Source organism: Athene cunicularia, assembly GCF_003259725.1.
Source record: "Athene cunicularia isolate RWA chromosome 7 unlocalized genomic scaffold, athCun1 chr7_part1, whole genome shotgun sequence".
Classification (NCBI taxonomy): domain Eukaryota; kingdom Metazoa; phylum Chordata; class Aves; order Strigiformes; family Strigidae; genus Athene; species Athene cunicularia.
The window spans coordinates 15,175,493-15,196,972 of record NW_020799107.1 but is presented as its reverse complement, the minus strand read 5'-3'; the positions used below and the strand labels follow the sequence as shown (position 1 = coordinate 15,196,972).

Sequence of the window (21,480 nt, the reverse complement as noted above, 5' to 3'; positions counted from 1 at the left end):
TGTTTATGCCACAAATATTCAAGAACAGCACCTAATTAGACATGGTGGCCTTCTAAGGCATGTACTCCCTGTATTTTTATACTCTGTAATGAAGTGGATGTTTTCCTCTAATACTTCTGTTACAGACTATTGTTGAACGCCATGGTTTATCAGAAACTCTGGATTCATACCATTAGTCTGACGTGATTCTTAAGGCTCAGTTTCTTTGTCCTTTACCTCATGCCTTAGATAAGACCATTAGTGTGTATTTCCTCTGAACTCTGCTTAAATAGTTCCTCAGTTAAATCTCAAATTAAGAAGTTAAAAGAAAACTGAAACTCACAAATAAAAATTTACACACTATCTTCTGACTGAACTTCTGTTCATTTTAGATTACATTGATAAAATACTCTTATCTTTCTAGATGCTGTACTTGGCTCTAAACCAGGCTTGTATACTATTTGTTTGAGGGTGATAAATAATCAGCATTTAAAATTAAATCTTGCCATCCTGCATTTAATATTTCCTGATATAATTCAGTTTGCTTACATTTTAACCTCTGATGGTTTCTTGAGTAATTTCTATTTAATATTATGTTCTACCTCTCAACCTTTGGAAAATATCTTTTTTGACTACTAGTGCAAAGTGTGTTAACCACTTTATTTTCCAAAATAGACAGACTTTATTCTGTTAATTTCCACAAAACCTGATCCAGACATTCCTGAATACAGGACAGTGGAAAGAGATACAGTAGCATCCTTTTGTTTTAGCATAATAAATATGCATTATAATATCATTTTTATATGACTTGGTCTTTGAAAAACTGAGTCCTTCAAAGAAATCATGCTCTTCTGAAAGGACTTGAGTTATAAGGGAACTTGTTCGAGTTACTTAAGCTTTTATGCCTAATTCTCTCTGGGGATAATGCTGGAGACTCTCAGTACAATTAAGGAAAGATTAAAAAGCTCAGTACAGGCTTATTTTCTCTCTTCTTTCTTTCTTTCTGCCAATACCCTTCAAGCCCATGTCCTCTCTAGAAGCATGAAACATTTTTCAAAGGCCTTTTTTCTTTCTGCCATCATTCTCAGGCAGTTTTCCAGTAGCGTCTCTTACACAGATTTATGAATATGATTTCTCTTTCTGCATTTGTCACTTTTGTTCCTGCTAGTATTTAGTGCTGGTTTTGTAGATCTCTAGTTAAGAGTTCATTGGGTATTTCTTCTTAGGTTTATATGTGACATTTACATCCTATTTGATAACCAGGGATCACCAAGCAGTTATGAAATAATTCTTACACTGTTGAAGTTGGTGAGAATTATGCCATCACTTGGTATTTCTTAGTACATTGGATCTGCAGAGCTAAAGGAGTGAAATGTAGTAAAAGTGTAGACAATTAAGCAAATACGTCTGAATACACTGATGGAGTAGCAGATTTGATTACTGAGAAGGTACCCATTTTACATAACGCTTTATCAAAGAATGCTTTATCACTTCAATCTGAGCATATAATAGCTGGGGCTTTTACTTGTGCTGTTGCTGAGGTATGGTTGAAAGATTATATGCTTTGAGATTACAACAGAAATTCACATGAAAACTCTCATCTTTGCAGGTTGTTTCTGTCTGATGTATTTACATACACCTGCTGTATGGAGTTGCCTTATAGAGGGTGTTGCTTCCATTTGATCTCATATGCAAAATGTACTTTGTGTAATTTTATTCTGAGAGACAGACTTTTCCTGTTGTACCAACAGAATGTGGATTTTTCTGCCTTTTAACCTTTCTGAAGAGTTACTTGATATGACTTCTGAAAATGATGCATACTACCAGTCAGCCCACAAGTATTGATATTGTTGATATTGATTGTTGTCATCTTTGTACTCTAAAATTATGTAAAGGTGTGAGACAGGAAATCCTGAAAATGCTTCAAGCACTAGCAATGGTAGGAATACAGATTTTACTAGCATAAGAATTCTCTAAGGGATTGATTTTACATGGGCATCTGTATTGTTAATCCAAGTATCATTACAGAATAGTAGGTGAGTTATCTTTCCTCGTATCCATTCACTGGACAAAACTGAGTTAATCTGTATTGAATAAAAGGTAATGAATGGTTGTGATACCCAGAAGCAGACCGTGAGTTACATTTTCCCTCTTTATTTAACAAAATAATTAATACTACTAGTATGAATTTTATGCTTTTTGATGTGTGAGAAAACAATAGACCCACAAAAAGCAACCCTTGTGATGCTGTTCTGTTTCAAGTAGTTTTTGCAGGGAGATGGAGAGGTACTCTGTATCTCCCTCCTTCCCTGAAGATGAACAATGACAAAGCTTACCCTTTATGCTATATGTAAAAATAATATCAAATGTCTAGAAAGAAGTAGACTCTTGACTGTGATAGACTATTTATTCTATCTTGTGTCCAGCTAATGCAAAGTTTTAGCATGTTTCTTCTGTCCTTGCTAATTAATATATACCTTTACTGCTAAAACTTACTGTTCTTTATTTCAGTCTACATATGCCTATCTTCATTATCTGATAATGCTGTTGCCACATGTACAAATGAAATTATTAATTTAGTATGCTAAAGAGCTTTATGCAGAAGGAAAAAGCAACTCTTACTTTGAAAGCTGTTAAAGTAATAATGAATTCTATCTTTATATGAGATGTGTTCTTTTTAAATGGACATTTTGAATGGCTTGCTTTGTGTGAGTAGAATTTGCTATAAAAGATGCCCATGTGACTGTCCCCAAAGTCAGATTTCTCAGCATGATGAAAATAAATAGAAACATACATGAAAGCTTTGATACTATAGAAAAGAAAATCTCTTAATGTTGCTAGTTTAATTTTCAAACTGTAAGCAGGGCATGTGTTGCATTACTGGTCATGAACGTGCTGTCTTCTGTAGTGGGACCTTTATCTTGGCATTCTACTGCCACAGTGGCGCTCATTTATTTGCACTGGACATTAATCACATACTGCTGTGTAAGAGAAGTGGGGGGAAAATATTCTTATTTTGTTAGATACTCTGCATGGTGAAAGAGCAGCAGCATGGAATAAGTATTTGGAATCTTAAAACAAGATGGTGGAGCTCCATTAAGTTGTGTTTACTGTTGTTAACATTATGTAGAAAGTCATCGTATTCTTAAGCCAAACCTGTCCAATTACACTAATTTCATTGCAATAATGGACAGTAGAATTTGCTGTGTCTGTGACAAAAGGCTCCACATACTGTGTCTTCTGTCTCTTGCTGTGACCAATACCTGCTATTTCAGAGAAGCTTGTAGAAGAGCCCTTGATGGACTCTTTGTATTGTAAAAATGGATTGTAACAGCATAGTGTACCGCATAATAAAAACCTATCATGCTTCCTTCTTCTCAGCCGTCAAGAGTAGGACTGGTTCTGTCCCTTCTTTTGGAATGAAAATGATGTCTTTATTTAATGAGATATTTATTTCCATTTCTCTCATTCCATTCACTCTCTCCATCTCCCCTCTGGAGAGCTATTGGTCTGTATTGTACGCTCTCCAAAGTTTTGCCTTTGCACATTTTAAATACCCATGCCAAATCGCTTGTCAATGGGTGCTGCTTTTGGAGAAACATTCCACAGCCAAGTGCATCACATGCTATGGACAAATTTACTCTGTTTTCCCCTTCAAAATATGTTTTCAGGGTTCATTCGTTGGTTCTTGAATGTACTGCTTTCATGCCCCTTGGATGATTTCTCTATCCTCAGTATTTATATCCTTCACTGTTTGCACACTGTGGTCATGTCTATGTTTTGTCATAACTTTAAAAAAAAAAAATCACAGCTGTTCTTAATTTTTCTGAAATCCCATTATGCTTCTTCGTATGACTTCTCTGGAACATGAAATTTTATGACCCTGTCTTTCATTTATATCTGGAACATACCTAATCCAATGTTTACCATCATTTTTAAATGCCAGAATTTGATAATTGTTGAGATACCAGCGTTTTGCTATTGTATTAAGAAAGACTGTCACTGTAGTTAAACTTACATAAATATTTGTATAGAGCTAGAAATGACGGCAGTGGGAGGTATGCTGTTTACTCCTGGTTATGTTCAGGATTATAGCTTCCTAGACTAGCTCTATGTAAATGATATCTCCATTGAATTTTTCCAAATGGATCTTTTCCTCAGCATTGCTAATTCCCTAGAGCCTTATGTATTATATTTATTTTTTGTCCAGTGTTTTTATCTTCTCCTTCGCTAGTGTTTTCATAATGTTATCCAGTTTTTTATCCTCCCTTTGAGATTATGAATAAAAAAACCCAAAATCAGAACCCATCCCTTTAGTATTTAGACACCTTTTAATGTGTTGCCATGTTTCATTATCTTTTGTTTGCTGTCATTTAGCCAATTGTTAATTTTCATGACAGTGCTTCTACCCAAGGCATTTTCAGATTTTTTAAGGTGAGCTATGACTATTAAATAATTTACTGATATCCAAATATGTGACAGCTACTGCATTTCTTTCTTCTACTACTTTAGTGATTAAAATCAAAAACCAACAGCACCCCCATGTAAAGCCTTCAACTTTGGTTAAAACACTTCAGCTGCTTTATAGATTTGTTTCTGCTAGCTATGAGTAGGGCTCTCTGATGTAACTGTAGTAATGTTTACTGCTCAACTCTTAAAAAAGTAATTTCCAGGTGTTTTTGGCTTTATGTTAATTGTAAAGTACCTTAGCACATGGTGCTAGATACAGCCTGGTCTGTACTAAAGTGACTAGTGGTGGTGTAAATTATGCCATTCATGTGCACTGGGTGGAAAATAGTGAAGAATTACTGCAGTTCTGGTATTTTAAAGGTTTACAGAATAAATTGTGAATTTCACTCTCAAATGAAAGAAGAAAAAGTGTATTAGAGAATAAAGTATTGACAAGAATATACAGTTCCAATTATTTTTCTCTTACCTGTTTTCATTCCTCTCCTGATTTATTCCTAGCTGTCCAAGGGAAAAATTCACCACAGCATGAACTGGTGCAACCTGCATTCCATTATTCTTTGGCACATCTGCTAACATTTAAATTAAGGTTTTTATTGGCGCTGCCTCACAATGACCTCTTATGATTATTGTTCTGCTACATTTGCCCCTCTACCAATATCTGCATCATTAAATAAATCAAAACCATAAAGTCTGAATGATCTCTTGTCTCAGTGAATACTGTTGGTTACTCTGTAATATGATAAAGTATTTATTTCCACATGTTGCAGATGTGTTCTGGTATTTGTGGAGTATCCCTTTGTGCCCATGTTGCAAGAAAGTGTGGAAGAAAGAATGACCCCAAGTTCACCTCCAACTTCACCTTTTTGCTTCATGTCACGTTTTGTTCTCCAATCAAAAATTGCCTGGCTAACTGTTTAGTACCAGCTAATCAAGGTCAGGAAGACAAAGCAGAAATTCAATAATTATACACTGTATTTTCCAGAAGCTGCAACATTCAAAGTATGCACAGTTGGTTTCAATGACTAGCAGATATTATTTCCCATCTCCTTCTATGCAGGATTTCTGTAAATATTCAAATGAAAGTATTCTAAGCAACTTCATTCTGTTTTCAGAATGAAATTGCTCATCAGAAGTTTGATTATTAATGATATGCTCATTCCTCTGACACAACTGAAACAAATATTTCTTGTTTCTGTGCCTGCTCAACAAACCTGACGCTCTTTGACCGCCTGACAATTACTCACTTATGTTCTCACAGTGCCTTTGATTTCCAAAATCATAATGTTAAACAACCATAGCTCATTTGTCAAGAAATTTTTAGTACCAGGTCCATCTCCTTTTTGGCCTCCTGGCTTTTTACTAGTGCATGATTATCTTTACTTTTTGCAGCACACTTCTTTGAGAAAACTGCCTATACTAGTCTTACTGATTGAGATTAGAGGGAGGTGCTAGGAACTAGAACATTATAAAAGCTTTTCTGCCCAGAAAAGTGAAAAAAAATGCACTAAGTATCATGAGTTCTTGTAAACAAATCCAGGCTTGTTAAAAACAAAGAAAAACGTGAAAAGAATCTCCCACTGAAAAGAATCAGTGTATTTAGCATGTCACTGAATCCAAACTTAGTTGCAAGTGGAGGTTATAATACATAGCTCATGACGATCTCTGAATAAGAAACCTGTCCCACATTCACTGTATGTAATGTTACCTCTTTACCTAGGATAGCTGTCTACATTTGCCAAAACAATTTTTCCCTCTTCTCTTCACCCAATTTGGGTTTTCTCCCTCTCTAATATTTTTTCTAAGTGTGGTCTAAAATGTATCTTACAATGGTGTTTACACATGAGCTTTCTGAAGCTTAACATCTTTTCTTTGAGGGTGTATCTGTCCGTTGGGCAGGTGCACTGTTCTCAATTGAAGAAACTATTTCATCTGGCTGGGCTTGAAGACTTTAAAGCTAAGTTTATCTCTCTTGGTTATTAAATATACATTTAATGATAGATGCAGCATGCCAAATATTCTTTAAGGGAAATCAAGGAATAAAACACAATGTTATGTTGCCATGCAGTAAGACAGTTTATAACTGTCAACCTTTATTTCTTCAACCTGTAGTCTGATCTGATGTGGGAAGTGGAAGAGGACATTTCACAACACTGACACTAAAATGCAAGCAGACATATAGAGACATTTTGAGGAAAGTGAGAAATTACAACTTCATTGTAACATTGTTGTTCTAAGGAAGAACATGAGGCTGACTGTTAGCTATTTGGAAGGATAAGATTTAGGCTTGTGCTTTATTCAGCTTTTTCCAGTGATTCTCAGTACCATGTTGTTTGACAGGTGGGTTCTGTAGCCTGTGGGACAGCATATAATCTCTTCTATTTTGTTCTTAGTTGATCCTTGCCGCTTATGTAGCCCATTGTGGCCTGTGCAATTTACAGCTAGTAGATTCCCCTGGTTTTTAGGGATCTCTGTATTACAAATCCCATCTCAACTTTTATTTTGAAAGAATGGTCCCTATTTATCTTGCAGAGAGCTTTTCTTGGTTTTCCCTGCTCTTTTTCTTGTAGAGGGAACCTCGAAATGTAAACTGGATACCTGGGATTAAACTGTTCCTACTGATTTATTTTCACTACACATTATTGATTAGTTTGTCTTCTATTCACTAAATCCAGGTCTATACTAAAATTTTGCTGGCAGGGTTGGGGGAAAATGTCATAGTGTTAGGCTGGGTAAACAGGGGGTTTGTTATCCTAATGGGTGACTGGTGTAAGAAATAGTTGCAAAAGAGCTTTTGCTGGCATAAATTGTATTATCCCTAGAATGATTTGCTGACTGAGGTTAAAATGTAGGGCAAACTCTGAGTTGGCCTTTTGAAACTTGTAGTATATTCCATTAATTTTTACATGTCATAGCAGTGTTCCATGGGAGGAAAGCTCTTCACTGATTAGATAGACAACCCGTAAATTCCTTTGTTTTACCCATGGAAAGCCTAAGATGTGCCAGCTCAGGTCATGTAAACCTGTGTCATGAAAATCATAAGTCTTCTTGCAATTTTGATCAAGACATTTAATTTCACCCCCTTGCTTTCTCCGTTTACAAAATGAGAAGACAGTGTACTGGTTTCTTGAAAGCTTTTTGGTGGTTGTTGAATGGCTCAACAAGTATCATGGGCAACACTTGAACACACAGATTCTCAACTGAAAAGATTGCCCTTTGCTGTCTTGGGGTCTCAGCACACACAGCTAGGTGCCCCTTCTGTGATGGGACTCTTACTGTGGCTTAAAAATTCTGTGGGTTTTTTGGTGTGTAGTTTTTGCTAGGTTTGTAAAATGTTAAATATTGGATTGAGTCTGGGAGGAAGAAATTTTACAAATTAGTTACTTGCATAAGTAAGCACTCTGATATCTTATCTGTGGTTTTGAGAACTTGCATTTTTTTAGCTGCATGTGTTTATTTGCTTGAAATTAAAGTGGGCTTGGAATCAATAATAAATCAGAAATACATCTAAAAGTCTGCTTTTTAAATAGTATTTTTTCCTGAGCAACGCCCTCTTTGCAAAACATTGTTTTGTTCATTCCTTTTTTTCCCCAATTAGCTATCCTCCCTTTTAGTAAGGTTTTAATGTGGGGTTTTTTCATTAGAGAAGTCATATTTAATTAAAAGTTACTTGCATGTTTTCAATTATAGATGATAATTTGTTTGACTTTACACTCTCAATTGCCTTGAGTAATTTCCTGTAGAAATACATATAATCCATTTGCATGTTTGAAGTATTAGTGTGTCATTTGCATAGCCTATGTGTAACACTTAAGCAAACCACTGGGGTTTAGGAAGGACAGATGATGCTTTTTAGTGCCAAACAGTGATACAACGGCTATTCTTTATTCTCCCTGCTGAATAGATATGGAACCAACTTTGTTGAGAGAACTCGAAATTATGTTATCAAACCAACATGTTGTTTCAGTAAATAATTGGGAGTTAAGCAAGTGGGCCAGCAGTAATGTTATATTCATATTTTTGCTTGACATAAGTCAGTGAAGATTGATAATGATTCTTACTTCATGGCCTCTAGCAGAAAAAATACATATTAACACATCCCAGTTGGTGTATGTCAGAATTCCATCACAGATAGAGCTGTTATAGTCTTTATCTGCTGGAGATGAGATGGTAGGAGGTTTAAATTTTATTGCAAAAATCTATTAAAACCACAGTTTGTTTGGTCTACTAAAATAAATTCTGTGGTAAGTCCTTGAGTAGAACATAGTATATATGGTTCTGCTCACCCACATTTAGAAGAGATGAACTCAAACTGGGATATGTGCTGAGGACTACCATGGTAAGGGACATGGAGTGTCTCTTTTATGTGATAAGACTAAATGAGCACATCTTGGTTAATCTGTTGATGTGAATGCTGATAGGGGTATTATTGCTGTCTATAAATATGTAAGACCACTGTTCAGGGGAAATAAACTAAAAGGACAGTGCTGCTCGGGAGCAGGTGGTTACTAATGCAGCTTGAGTGTACACTAGAAGTTTCTAACCATCAGAGCACTGAGGTTCTAAAACAAACTTCTAATGGGGATCTGGGGGCAAAAATGAGGTTGAATTTTATTTTTTAGAGAAATTTTCTATATGTAGCTGCAATAACAGCTCTAATGCTATTGCTACACCAGATTGTTGTATTTTGGCTAAATACTGTTTTCCTAGTACATCAAAGACCCAAATGAAACTGTGAGGTCCAAATTTTGTTCCGGTTCTTAGCGAAAAATTGTCCTTACAACTGATACTGCCTTTAGAATTGACAGCACTTTTCACTTTTGCTTGCCACATCCATGTCACGCTCCTTTTTCTTGGTGGAAGCCAGTCAGGAAGGTCAGCTTCGTTCTGTCCCCTCTCTGATGTAGTACCTCTTTAATTCTTTTTTGGTACTGTAGCATGTTTCTCCAGAGAGGGAGAGGAGAACTCCTAGCTGGAGTACTGCTAGTAGAGTCAAGGTATTTCTTTAGGACACTGTCCTGGGCAATGAGAGTTGGGAATCTGAATCTCCTTCCCCAGAGAAGGCAACTGAAGGTAGAGTTGCTCTTTTGGTGAGTCCGGTCCTGAGGAGGATTCAAAGCCAGAAGGAAACGCAGCACCCCACCTCCATCTCTCTTGAAATAGAGACCTTCAGTTCTTTGAATGTCTGGTGGTAGGCACCTATCATCTGGAGGGACTGCTCAAATTCAGTCATAAATGATTACTCAGCATTTGCAAGGAGCTGCCTGAGGGCTGGGATGGCATGGGATTGAAGTTGAATCAGCTCCTCAGTTTTTCTGTTTAGCCAGCTGCTGGCAGCTCAGCATTTGGGATGCTTTGAAACTTTTTTTTCAGATACCTTTCCTGAGGAAATTCTCATTCTGGCTTTTGACTGCCCTTCTGCAGTCACCTGTTTCATTCCTTATCAACAACACACAAAAAGAGGAGGAAAGTTGGGGAAACCTGAAGAAGTCATGTGCAGTCCCACACCTAGATCTAAAACTGCCTTTGTAACAATTCTGTGCTGATGAGCATGCTTAGGTCTTTGCTACATTCTGTTCCCAAGGTTGCTGTGCTCTTGTCGCAGGTTAAAAATAAGTACATGTAAAATCCAGAAAACACTTCAAAATGGATGTTGCCACATTTTGCCACAGTATACTTTCAAATCAGAGCAAAAATAGCCCCACTTTTTTTAGGGTTTATTACAAACTAATGAGTTAATTCTATTCCTTCTTTCTTTCCTGGTTTCCTCTTTAGGGTAAGACACTCCACGTAAAGGTTTTCTAAAATGAATGCTGATAATAGACAGAGAATAGGTCTTTATGAATGGCTGAAATTTTTCTGCTATTCAAATATTATGAATGTTTAAGTGGCACTTATTTCTTGTTCAGTATTCAGGTATTGCATTTGTTTCTTAAAAACAGAGAGGGATGCTTATCTTCTGTGATCAGAAAGAGTAGCAGCTAGGAACAGCAGTGATGTAAATCATTTTGACAGTGAGCAAACTTGTCAGAATTCACATTTTCAAGACTAGATGGTCTAAGACATCCATTTTTTCCTAAATATTTTTCAAAGTCCTAATGAAAATTTAAACAGCTGTATCTTATGGTGCCTTGAATTGAAGAGATCATGAATTAACAATTGCATTTTACTGCTAAATTACTATTTGTTTACTGGAAAGTCAAAATACTAACAACAAGGTTTAGTCAGGTTCTTTGTAATACTTTTAATAGCTGAATTCAACAATTCCATAGTGTAAAATATGTCGATCCTAAGGAGAAAAGAGAGAATTAGTAATGAACACATACACAGTAAGGCTCAGAAATAATTTTTAACCAAATTAATTTATATGTTAAATACCCTTAACATATAAGGTACTTAACTTGCTTTTTTTTCATAAGCCTTGTTTGCATGAATTAATTTCACATTGTCCAGTTCTTTGGGATAAACTAGAATTTCACTGCATGCATAAAATACCTTTCTGTTACAAAGTGAAAATCCCATAGTTTTGGCTGAAATATTGGTGTATTACAGCTGTCTTTTGCCTAGGGCCATCTGCATAGGAGAATATTCCTTTAACAGAATAAATCACAAAAATACTATAGCAGACTTACTGGAACCATTCTTCTGTTTCTCTGACTACTGTTCTTGCCAAAGATTCAAAAAAAGAGGCACAGTAGATAAAAACATGGTATTTGTGTGAGACTACCTGCTTTGCAGTGGTTTCAGAAAGAAAAAAAAATTGTGCTACATTCACTGGCTCTTTAATTCGGATTGCCAATGATAATGCAGAGTCTACCGCTAAAGAAAGGTAGGATGCAGAAGCAGAAACATTAGTGCTAATCTGCTGCAGAAGGACTAGATAAATCAGCACAGCTCTCATACATCACTAAGAGAGAAGCTGATTGCAACTTGACCATGTGCCTAAGTGGTCACATCAGCAACAAGAACCGAGCATGGATAAAAAACCTAAAATGTACCCTTAGGGCTACTTGCTGTGCAGGACCTATAATAACACATCAATGTAAGTTCAGTTTATTTTTTTGTTTCATTCTGTTGTAATTATTGTTGTTTACAAGATTATATTTTTATTTTGCATAGATTTTAGGGGAAATATAATGGAGTGGAGTATAATACTGAGCAGATAATAGTTTGATACTGTTTATGTCTGTGAATAATAATGAGCTTTATTACTGTGTATCTCAACATAGTTCTTTCCTTGAAGATGTTTTGATATTTAATCCTAACAGTCATATCTCAGAAATAGAGTAAGGTTTGGGGTGAGATGATAGTAAGATCTCTCTTCTTCATTTCTGTCATCTTTTCAAAAGGGTTTGAAAGACAGAATGCCACAAATAAATATATATATATATTACTCTACCATGAGAATTTTTGCATGTTTTTATTCTTTCTGTTAAGAAAAATGCTCATAAAGAGGGATTTCTCTGGACCTTTTTATTCCTGAATTAAGTGCAGATGGTAATTTTCCTATGTTTTTTAAAATTTGTGCAATTGTTTAATTTAATGTCACTTAAGCATCTGCAAAAAGGGGAGACAGGAATAAGATGGAAACTGAATAAGCATTGATTGCTTGTCTGAAAATTAAATTTTAAAAGTTTTTGCAGTAAATCTGATTTCAGTTCATTTTTGACTAAATTAAATTATCATATTTAAATTGAGGCTACTATACAGCAAACAAATGTGTGAAACTATCCTGGATAGCCCACATTTCCTGCTGTATCAGACTATAAAGATGTTGATTGTAGCTATCCAGGAATACCCTAATTGTAGAATTCAGAGCATCATGTTTAAATAATGCATGGGAAAATAAAAAGGAAAGGTGGAATTCTACAGTTCAGATGTTAAGGTGATGTTTTGTTCAAAGAGAAAAAATGTATAGCAAAAGCTATTGATGTGGAATCTCAGGCTCTCTCTCATGGCTTTAGGTAAGGAGGCAGGGAAACCCCAAGACAGGTCTTGCTGTGCAGCCTGAAAGTGGAGGAAATTCAGAAGGACTTCTTAAAAAAAAACTAATAAAGCTTTATGTCTTTATTTGTTTTTAGTGAAAGATAGGGGCTTCAAGCAAGCAAATTTATGAAATATGAAAAAGGAGGAGTGAAGGATGCTTCAGTGATAGGAACTTGATATCAAGTTAAGTGTAAAGATACAGAAGAACAGCCATTTATTTTATAGGGTTGTAGCTATGGTCAAATATAATAACAGGAGGCTTAAAAACAGAAGCAGTCTGCATGTGTTTATTTTTGTGACAACTGAAAAATATAAGGATAATTGGATGGCTTCACAGAGATAGAATGTGGGCCAGTTTCAGGTCTTGAGACACACATATTTTTTGTAGGTCTTGGCCAAAACAAAAGCTACGATTTAACTATTAATAGTGGCAACTTCACTTCGCGAATGATAGATGAGAATGGAGAAAGTCTTTCTGGCAAAAAGGATGCTCATTCTTCACAACAGAATAAATAACCAACCTGGGCAACTGACAGATGAAATATGGACCAAGTGGAGAGTTTATTTTTCTACAAAATATGCATATGCATAATCACACAAGCTCTCAGCCCCTGAAGCTGAGGTCCCATTGGGAACACATACCTTTTACAGTCTGACTTACAAAATAATAAACACAAGAAGAGAGGAAAGCTGTATGGCAACAGGAAGCAAAGAGGATTGGTGATTTCTTTGATGTTACTAATGTACCCAATGTGGTATTAAGTTGTAAACTCCATGGCAAAGATTTCTGTATTTTTGTTCTGTGAAATATTCTCTTTTCATGTGTGACACAATAATATAATCAATCTGGCTCCTCTTAATGGAGTCGGGCTTCTGTTGGTAAAATAAAGGCATCTCTTTTTTTCTGTGATATGTGTTTGTTGGAACAGCAGGAGATTATTCTGGTTTACAAAGATAATGAAACAAGTAAGTAGTTTTCCTTTTCTTGTAGCTGGACACAGTTTGTAAAGATTCCTTCCAATGTTATTTTCAACAGTTGAAGTGCTATGTCTGCTAAGATAGTCTACAGTTATGTTCATATTGTGATCTTAAAACAAACATTTGCTTCGGTGTGTTTCTGTGAAGTTTCATAATGCAGTCACAGTGCTAAATGAGTTGTATTGCTTGTGACAAAACTGGACTTAGGTTACTGCTTCTTTTAAGTTTCCTTTTTAGTTAATGAGACAAATTTTACTGAGTGCCTTTTGTAGGCTGAATTTGGTCTTGGATGCAGTTTCCATTAGTCAAAACAAGGCACACCCTCTGGAGTGAAATTCTGAGTTTATCTGTTTATTATGCTGAGTGTTCACCTGTTATCTGTAAGCACTAGACTCCAACCTGGTCTTCATTTCCACCTTCAGTTTAGTCAATAAATTTATGCTAATGAAGTTAGTACTTTAGATAAAAGTGTGCTAATGGACACTATCCCTGCAGGGGGCTCACTGATGCCAATTATTCAATGCATATTGAATGTATATTGAATTTGCTTATACCTACGATATTCAGGCAAATGACATACAAAATATTCTTGCTTCCATTGAGCTTAATGGGAAAGTTCCCATTAACCAAGATAACCACAGCAGGGCCTGAAACCCTAAAGCAGTGTGAGCCCTGTGGTGGTATCTCAAATGAAAGGCTGTCTTGAGAAAAATACCTGAATATAATCATAGGAGATCAAATTGTTTTGATTAAATAGCTTTTCTTCTAGTTTTTTGTCTACAAAACAGTACATCTTCCACTTGAATTTGGAAGTCTGGCCTCTACTATATCTGTGATGGTCGCTAAAGAAAGCTATATTGCCTCAAGAAGGAGCCCTTCGAGTTCAGTGATACTGAATGAGAGAGTGTACTGCTGTATTGTTGCAATGAATATGTTGCATTCTCATCCTGAAATTTACCAGTTCTGCAGGCCAGGACAAGGAGTGACATGGCTTTCCTTCTTCCAGCTCCCCCTTGTCCTTTCTGGGCTCTAGTCACTTCTGATAAAAGGAGGCACCACTTCGCAACTGTCCCAAGAGACCTAAGAATTGTAGATCTTTGAAGTATGAAAGAAAAGCTCCCATCTTGCTTTACGCATGCAGGCCTAAAAGCTCATTGATTTCTTCCATGAGTTCAATAATCACTAATCCATCCGCTGTCTGGAATACTCTGTAGCACAACCAACGTCTGGCATAAAATGTTAACTCTTAAGCTACAGTGTATAAAGTAGCCACAGAACAACTCATCTACTTTCACAGCATCAGTTACCACCTGAAGTAGGCTTAGAAAATTGTGATAAATGACTTTGCCCTCAGACAGCTTGCACATGCTACGTAGAGAATACATGTGGTAACTATCTCAACAAAGTGAGCTCTTATCCAAGTACCATTTTCTTCTAGGGAAACACTGAATCTCTGGAAGGGGCAAGAGAATTTTACATGTAAATTGAATATGAAAAAATCAGTATCAATTACACCTTCAAGAAAAACAAACTGTACCTTGATTGGGTCCTGTAACCAAATCTTGGAACCTGTGTTGAAAACCATTGAACATTTATAAGCTATTATGGAAGAAGATCATACCTGGAAAGGAATTTCCTTGGTATTTCTCCTAGCTTTCAGATAGCTTTCCCAGCCTTGCTAAATGATGTCTCTGAAGTGGATTTCTTCCAGAACACAGTGAACGGCATGGTATCAGACTCGTCTGGGGCACACATAATGGTGATCTCAAGATAGCTCCTTAGGACAACCACTTGTCTTATCTTTCAGTCTTGTTTAAGTCTAAGGGAGACTTAAAATGAAAATATGTTCAAAAAGGGACTGATGTCTGTAACTCTGCTATTCAGTTAAAATCATAAGACTCCTAATTAGCGTGAGAATGTCTCGTGAAATTTTGTGAAGCTTTTAACAATTTTTGGTTCCTCTCTGTTATTATCCTGGAAAGTGAATAGTTACATATTGGATAACCATATGGATGATGTGTTAGTGTATTTTAAGAAGATTGCTCAGATGGCTCAGAGCCCATAATGGCAATGCCAGGATTTTTATGCACTGAAAATCTAAACAAATAGCTAAAAGATGGAGGGAGCAATCACTGAAAGGAAGAGTGAGCAATAAAATGTAGAATTCATCTTTAGCATAGGTGACAGAGATCAAGGCCATGGGAGAAGTATAGTGTGACTTCTGGTACTACACTTGGACCATGTCCCAATTAGCTTTCCAGTTTGAGCTGAAGGAGCAGTGTGGGTGGTTGTTCCTTGTTTCCAGTCGCAGTACTAGGCTGAAAATCCTCTTTTTAAAACTCAATGTTCCTGCCTCTTTATTGTAGTTCCTCAGTGACTCCAGCTGAACTTCCCAGCAGAAAGAGTGGAGACTCAGTTTGCACTTGTCACCACAAATCCATACAGACCCCATTTCTCAACTTACCAACATAACAACTTCTTGTGATAACAAGGCCATTCAATAACCTGGCATTATTTTCCTTGGACAGATGATGAGTGGTGGGAGGAAGGAAGGAGTCAGAAAGAAAGGTGTGAGGAATAATGCAAAATTCTTGAGGGACTAAGCAATCCCTTCAGGGAGGTGTGTCTCTATTTTTGTCAGTGCTTGAACAGTACTTGCACAATATATACATATATTTTCAATTTGTTCAAGTGAAAAAGGACCCTGTAATCCAAGTCCAGTCATTGCTTTGTATATGTAAGCTCACCAAAGGAAAGGAACTGTTTGAAACACTGACACTTTCATATTTAGTCAGGATTTATCATGATCTGTAAAGCACATAATTCTCATAACGGGAAAGCTTCAGATGTTTTAAACCCTGGCAATTTTTCATCCAGCAAAGAGATCTGAGAAATACCCAGGCAGCAAACCTTCTCTCAGATGAGACAGAGTGGGCTGTTTTATATCAGGAGCTGCATTTCCTACTTTGCTTCCTCTGCCAGAAATTCTCTTGCCAGAAACTCTGTCATTTCAGCTTTTATTTGTTTTTGAGGGGAAGGAAGTTAACCATCCCAGTAACATCACCATCACTACAACAACAAAATCTGCAGACAGTGAAACGCTATGGAAAACTGATAATTACACACAGAAGCGTAATTTCCCCAGGGCAATGATAAGCAGTGATAAAATTGCCAGCTCAGTTTTACAGTGGGGAGATACCCCAGTACAGATCTATGCCTTAATATTAAAGTAATCTGTGGACAATTCGGAAATAATAGGTGGGCAGCTATGTTTCATTTATGTCTGTTTACTACTTTTGCTGTATTGCTATATATACAATTAACTGTTACACCCAGTACCATGTTCTGCTACTCGATCTGTGTCTTTGAAGAAGCACACAAGCATGGGTTAGATTCTTCTTCAGGAGCTTAAAAAAATTAAATGTAATCATGAAAATTTTCAACCTTTGGCTACAGGAATGAAAACTTTGTCCTCTTTAATCTAGATATGTGTGCACAGACAATATAAGCTTCAGTGGGAAAGCTCTTGCATGTGTTTGATGGAGAATTTACCAGGAGTAGTTGATAACTGAGAAAGCGAGCTGGAAACTTAAACACACGTGAGACAGCCTATTTTATATACCATGTGATAACAGTGTTTCTGATTGCTGAGTTCTTTACATTCAAATATTCTCTACTAATATATAGCCTACTCATAGAATAAGTGTGGAGCTCAGCTTGCTGAGAGTTAGTACATAGAGCTCAGCAGTCAGACCTGTCTCAGTTTCATTTGTTGCTTGTCATGTCAAGAATTATCATTGTGGTAAATGTCAACATTCCAGATGGCATCTCAGTTTAATGGATTATTCTTCAGAGCAATACTTTTCTGAGGAAGTGAATATCCAGGGTCTAGAATTGGTTTGAAGGGTCTTTTGCAGTTTTGGTGAACTCACCTGAGAAGAACAGTCAACACTTTAAGCAAGTGTAACTGCTGAAAGTCTGTAATGTATTTGTTGTCTATGCCAAGAGGCAGTCAGTGAATGCTTGCAAAGGGCGTTTTCTGGGTGAGGAATAAAAAAGCATAACTGAGGAGAGACTGTGCCAGTGATTAAAGCAACATGTGATACATCGGTGGTTTTCACTTTTTTTTTTATTAAGATCTGTAGTGTGCTAATAACTTCATGGCAGTGATGACTAAAATGGTTATTACCTTTGTTGTACATGCATTATAGCCAATTTTGAAAGTGTCTAGCACCTATCCAAAAGATTCTGTGACATTTATACAGCAGTGGTGATAGCAGCAGTAGTGGTGTGGGGTGTTGCCAAAGAAGCACAGACTTCCTGAAGAAGCTTGAGCACTGGAAGACTAACAGAAAGCTGTTAATACAATATAGCTCTCACTTCAAATATACAGAGAGCAAGTGATCAAAAATACAAGTCCACTTGCATTCTTTGTTATCTGAGAATATTCGTTCCCATTGAACATAGTCTTGAAGGCACTGATACTGCTTTCCATCCCCACTCTCCCTAATTCACTGTATTTTTACTCACATATGTATATAAAGTCCTCCAAATAATCTTAAGCACAAAAATCCTGTGCAGAAAGGATTTTATGAAAAAGCTGGATGCTAATGCTTCAAAGAAGACTGACTAGAGTATCCCCTGAGATTAGTGAGTAGATGGGAGTTGATTGCCGCAAGCATAGCCCAGGGCCATTAATTCCAGCTAGTCATTAATCCCCCTGTAATGCCCTATGCTGATGCCACAGTTCCTGCTACAATACAGAAATAGAAAGCTGACTGACCTATGGACTTTGATGGGTTATGTTATTCTTGGAATTATTGCTAATATTTCTAAATTCTCATCACTATGGTCTTGGACAGTTTCAATTTGTAAGTTTCATGTCTTTCCAGAGAGTTAATGCTTTGTTTTTACTCACGGGAAACCTGGAGCAATGTTATGAGTATTCCATTCTGTCCTAGATTTTAAATAAATCTTGAAAACATTACAGCCTACATGAGGTATGCTCTGTGTATTGAGTCATGAGAAAGCAAAGTTGATGTAAATACTCTCTAATTAGCACACATGTTTTCATATCTAGCGAAAATGAAAATTGAACATGTGGTTCATTTACTCTGTGGTTGCCCTGTAAGGCAAAGTGCAGTCTTAGTAGCATTTCTTTTAGTTTTTGTTTTGTTTGTTTTAAAAAAAAGTCCTGAAATTTTAATGAATTTATTTCAATACCCCCCAAAATTGTAATAAATTACAGAGTAGTTGGAAACCATTTTAGAAGCAACTGCCATCACATGCCCTTTACATGCGTGCTCATGTACTCATCAGTACACAATAAAAGCATTGCTGGGCAGATCTTAAAGTGCAAGAGGGAAAAGTTCCAGAGCAAGAGACAGCCCCCAGCTCCCAGCTTAGCAGATCATGTGAACACACATGACTAAGCAGCGCAGAGTTTAGGTAGCAAACAGCAGCTGTGAGAATTTCCAGAATGCTGGACTTGCATGTTTGTTTAAATTCTCCTAAGATGTTTTTGCTCATGAAGACAGTCACTAATCTGACCTTGACATAGAGTCGTCCTTTGTCAGGGATTCCAAAGTGTTTTATAGATGCAGAGATTTAGTACTGACATGCACATGTCAGAGGGAGAATTAACAGACTGACTGCACAATGGTTGCACAGAACTTTGGCAATGCAGAAATATGACTACAGATGGGCTTCACTACTACATTCCCTGAAAGACCATACAGCAGTACTGCGTAGCAGCTCAGGTCGGGAAGTGTGGGATACTTTACTCAGCTGAAAACATAGGTGAGTTAACAATGCTAGACTGTATGAGAACAATGGTAAACTGCTTTAAAAAGAGAAGCAGCAGCAGCTGAGCTCTCTATAATTAGCACTTGTGGTGAAGACACAGATTGTATTGCTGAAATGTGAAATTCCAGCACTACATTGATTCCAAGAAAGAGGGTATGAGTTCATTTGAGGGTTGATTTAGGATAAATAACCACTTCCTACAGTGCTGTCTGTGCTCATTATTTACCCAGCTGGGCCTTGTTTACTTTGTGAATTCAGAATCGATCACAGCAGAGCGCTGGGGCATATTAGAGCAGAAGAGGAGTCTTAGGATACACTGTCTGTTGGTGTACTAAAAATGTCTGAAATTTATAGAATATCTTAATAGGAGAAGTTGTACTTAAAGTTTAGCAATGGCGGTTTGGAAGAACATTGGGGTATGGATTTTTTTTCCCCCTCCTTATAGGTGAAGTCTCATTGACCCTTGTGCCTATCTCATGCACATAGAGGGAGAAGAACCTAGAGCCAGTGTTCTTTAATTTTAGAAAGACTGCTTGGCATTCTTTTCTGTTCAGTTATGTTTGCCAATTCTAACATTTCAGCACCTTTCCTTGAAAACCAGAGTTTTCAGAGTGGATGTTTTTCAAATGCTTTATGTTGTTCCTTTTCCTTCATCTGACTTTACTGTTATAGTTTGGCTTGCTGCTGTGCAGGAAAAGGAGAGATGAGTGAAGGGAGAGGTGATAACCCTCTTTGCCCTGCTTACTGTCCATTTACCCCCTTTCTACTGGCTCAAAATAAATTTTGTACTGTTTACAGAGCTGTCAGAGAAAAAGAGGGGTGGGAGGGAGGAAGAGGAGGAGAATAAAGTGAAAATGGGAGGAAACCTTTGCCCTCTGGGGTCATTGTGAGACAAATGTGCATCCATTTATCCATCTGAGAATCACTGTAATGTAAATTAGAACACGTTAGTGCATAATGATTGTACAACTGGGAGTTAGCTAATAATGTCTTAATTTCATTTCTCTGTGACCCAAGAATTCTAAAAACTGAACAAGTTAAAGGATGAATTGACTCAGCAAACTAGTCCCTCAGAGGCTGCATTTACCAGGTGAATCAGGAGAGCTGACTGAGGTGATCCTGATCTTCCACGAAGGTATGGGTGAGGCTTTATCAAGTACTCCCTATTGGCCCGAGCAGCCCTGCAGAAACCCACAGAGGATTGTGCTAGCTGGCAGAGTATGCACGGTACTGAAAAATTCATGTGGAATTAGGGGGTTGTGTCTTTATCCCAGAAACATGAAAGTAGTTTCCTCTGTTATGAGTCTTTTTTTTAGCAGATCTCCTGTCTGTTATATTTGATCATCTGTGGAGTCTGGAGTATTCCAGACTTATATCTTAAAGATTGTTGTATAGATAGGAGTGTCTGAAACTGAAGGGAGGATGTATGGAGGTCTGCAGTACTGCTACATAAAGGGACAACAGGAAACCACTGGGCTAAATCCATCTAGAGATAGTAGTGGCTTCCTGCTCCCTGTCTAAAATGTTCCAGAGAGGGATAAGCAATCTTTTTGTGCTGTTTCCAGACACATATCACAGCAGTTTGACACTGACTTATTGCTATTTGAATTTATCTGGTTTGAGTTTCCATTTTCTTTGAAAGGACTTTTTTTCCAAACATTTTTAAACTTCCTTCCTGATGTTTGTCTTTTTTCCAGATTCCAAAATTAGATCAAGTCACATTTCCTCATGGAACTTCTGCTGCAAGGAGGCATTGAGCTTTTGCAGCCCCTAGTCTGAAGGTGCCTGCTCCAGTGGATGACCTGCACTGTCATGCACGCTATCCAAAAACAATTGGACAATGGCAAACTTTAAAAGTTAATGCATGTCCTGATTACTGTCCATCCCCCTCAGCCTGTGCTTTCTGACTCTTGCTTGATGTCGCTGAGTCCTATATTTTGAAGGTACTATTTAATCCATGACTTGCCTGCTGCATTCTTGTTTGACCTGTTAACTGTTAAAGCAAAAAAGTTATTTTAAGAATAAGCTTGTCAAAGAGAGCATATCTCCTCCCTTCAAAGACCTCTAAGGATTAATATTTGATTAAAATCTGACTGCAGCATTAAAATGGGTGCCCTGTGTCTTTTTGTAAATGAACAACTAGAAAACTTGTGGACTGTCTAGTTTTTAATTGCAAATTATTCAGTGAATGCTACAGGGGGAATTGCAGGGGAGGGTGAGGATTTAGTTGATTTTTAGATAAATTCATTGCTGCTTTCATTCCTA

General features: G+C 37.0%; 1 protein-coding gene and 1 long non-coding RNA gene across 5 annotated transcripts in view; both read left to right on the top strand.

Annotated features, from left to right (window-relative positions):
• The window catches only part of RAPGEF4 (Rap guanine nucleotide exchange factor 4), a 143,732-nt gene that overhangs the window by 17,942 nt on the left and 104,310 nt on the right, over nucleotides 1–21,480 (top strand). For 3 of the 4 annotated variants that reach the window (XM_026852181.1, XM_026852180.1, XM_026852179.1), the window contains exon 1: nucleotides 11,283–11,488. The exons of the other annotated variant lie outside the window; for it this stretch is intronic. The gene's annotated coding sequence lies outside the window, so the exon portion shown is untranslated. Of the gene's footprint in view, nucleotides 1–11,282; nucleotides 11,489–21,480 lie in introns of those variants that run through there. 4 annotated transcript variants of the gene reach the window in all.
• Nucleotides 18,891–21,322, top strand: LOC113482012. Its single transcript, XR_003398770.1, has 2 exons — nucleotides 18,891–19,209; nucleotides 20,913–21,322. It is a non-coding gene; the product is annotated as an uncharacterized LOC113482012 (long non-coding RNA).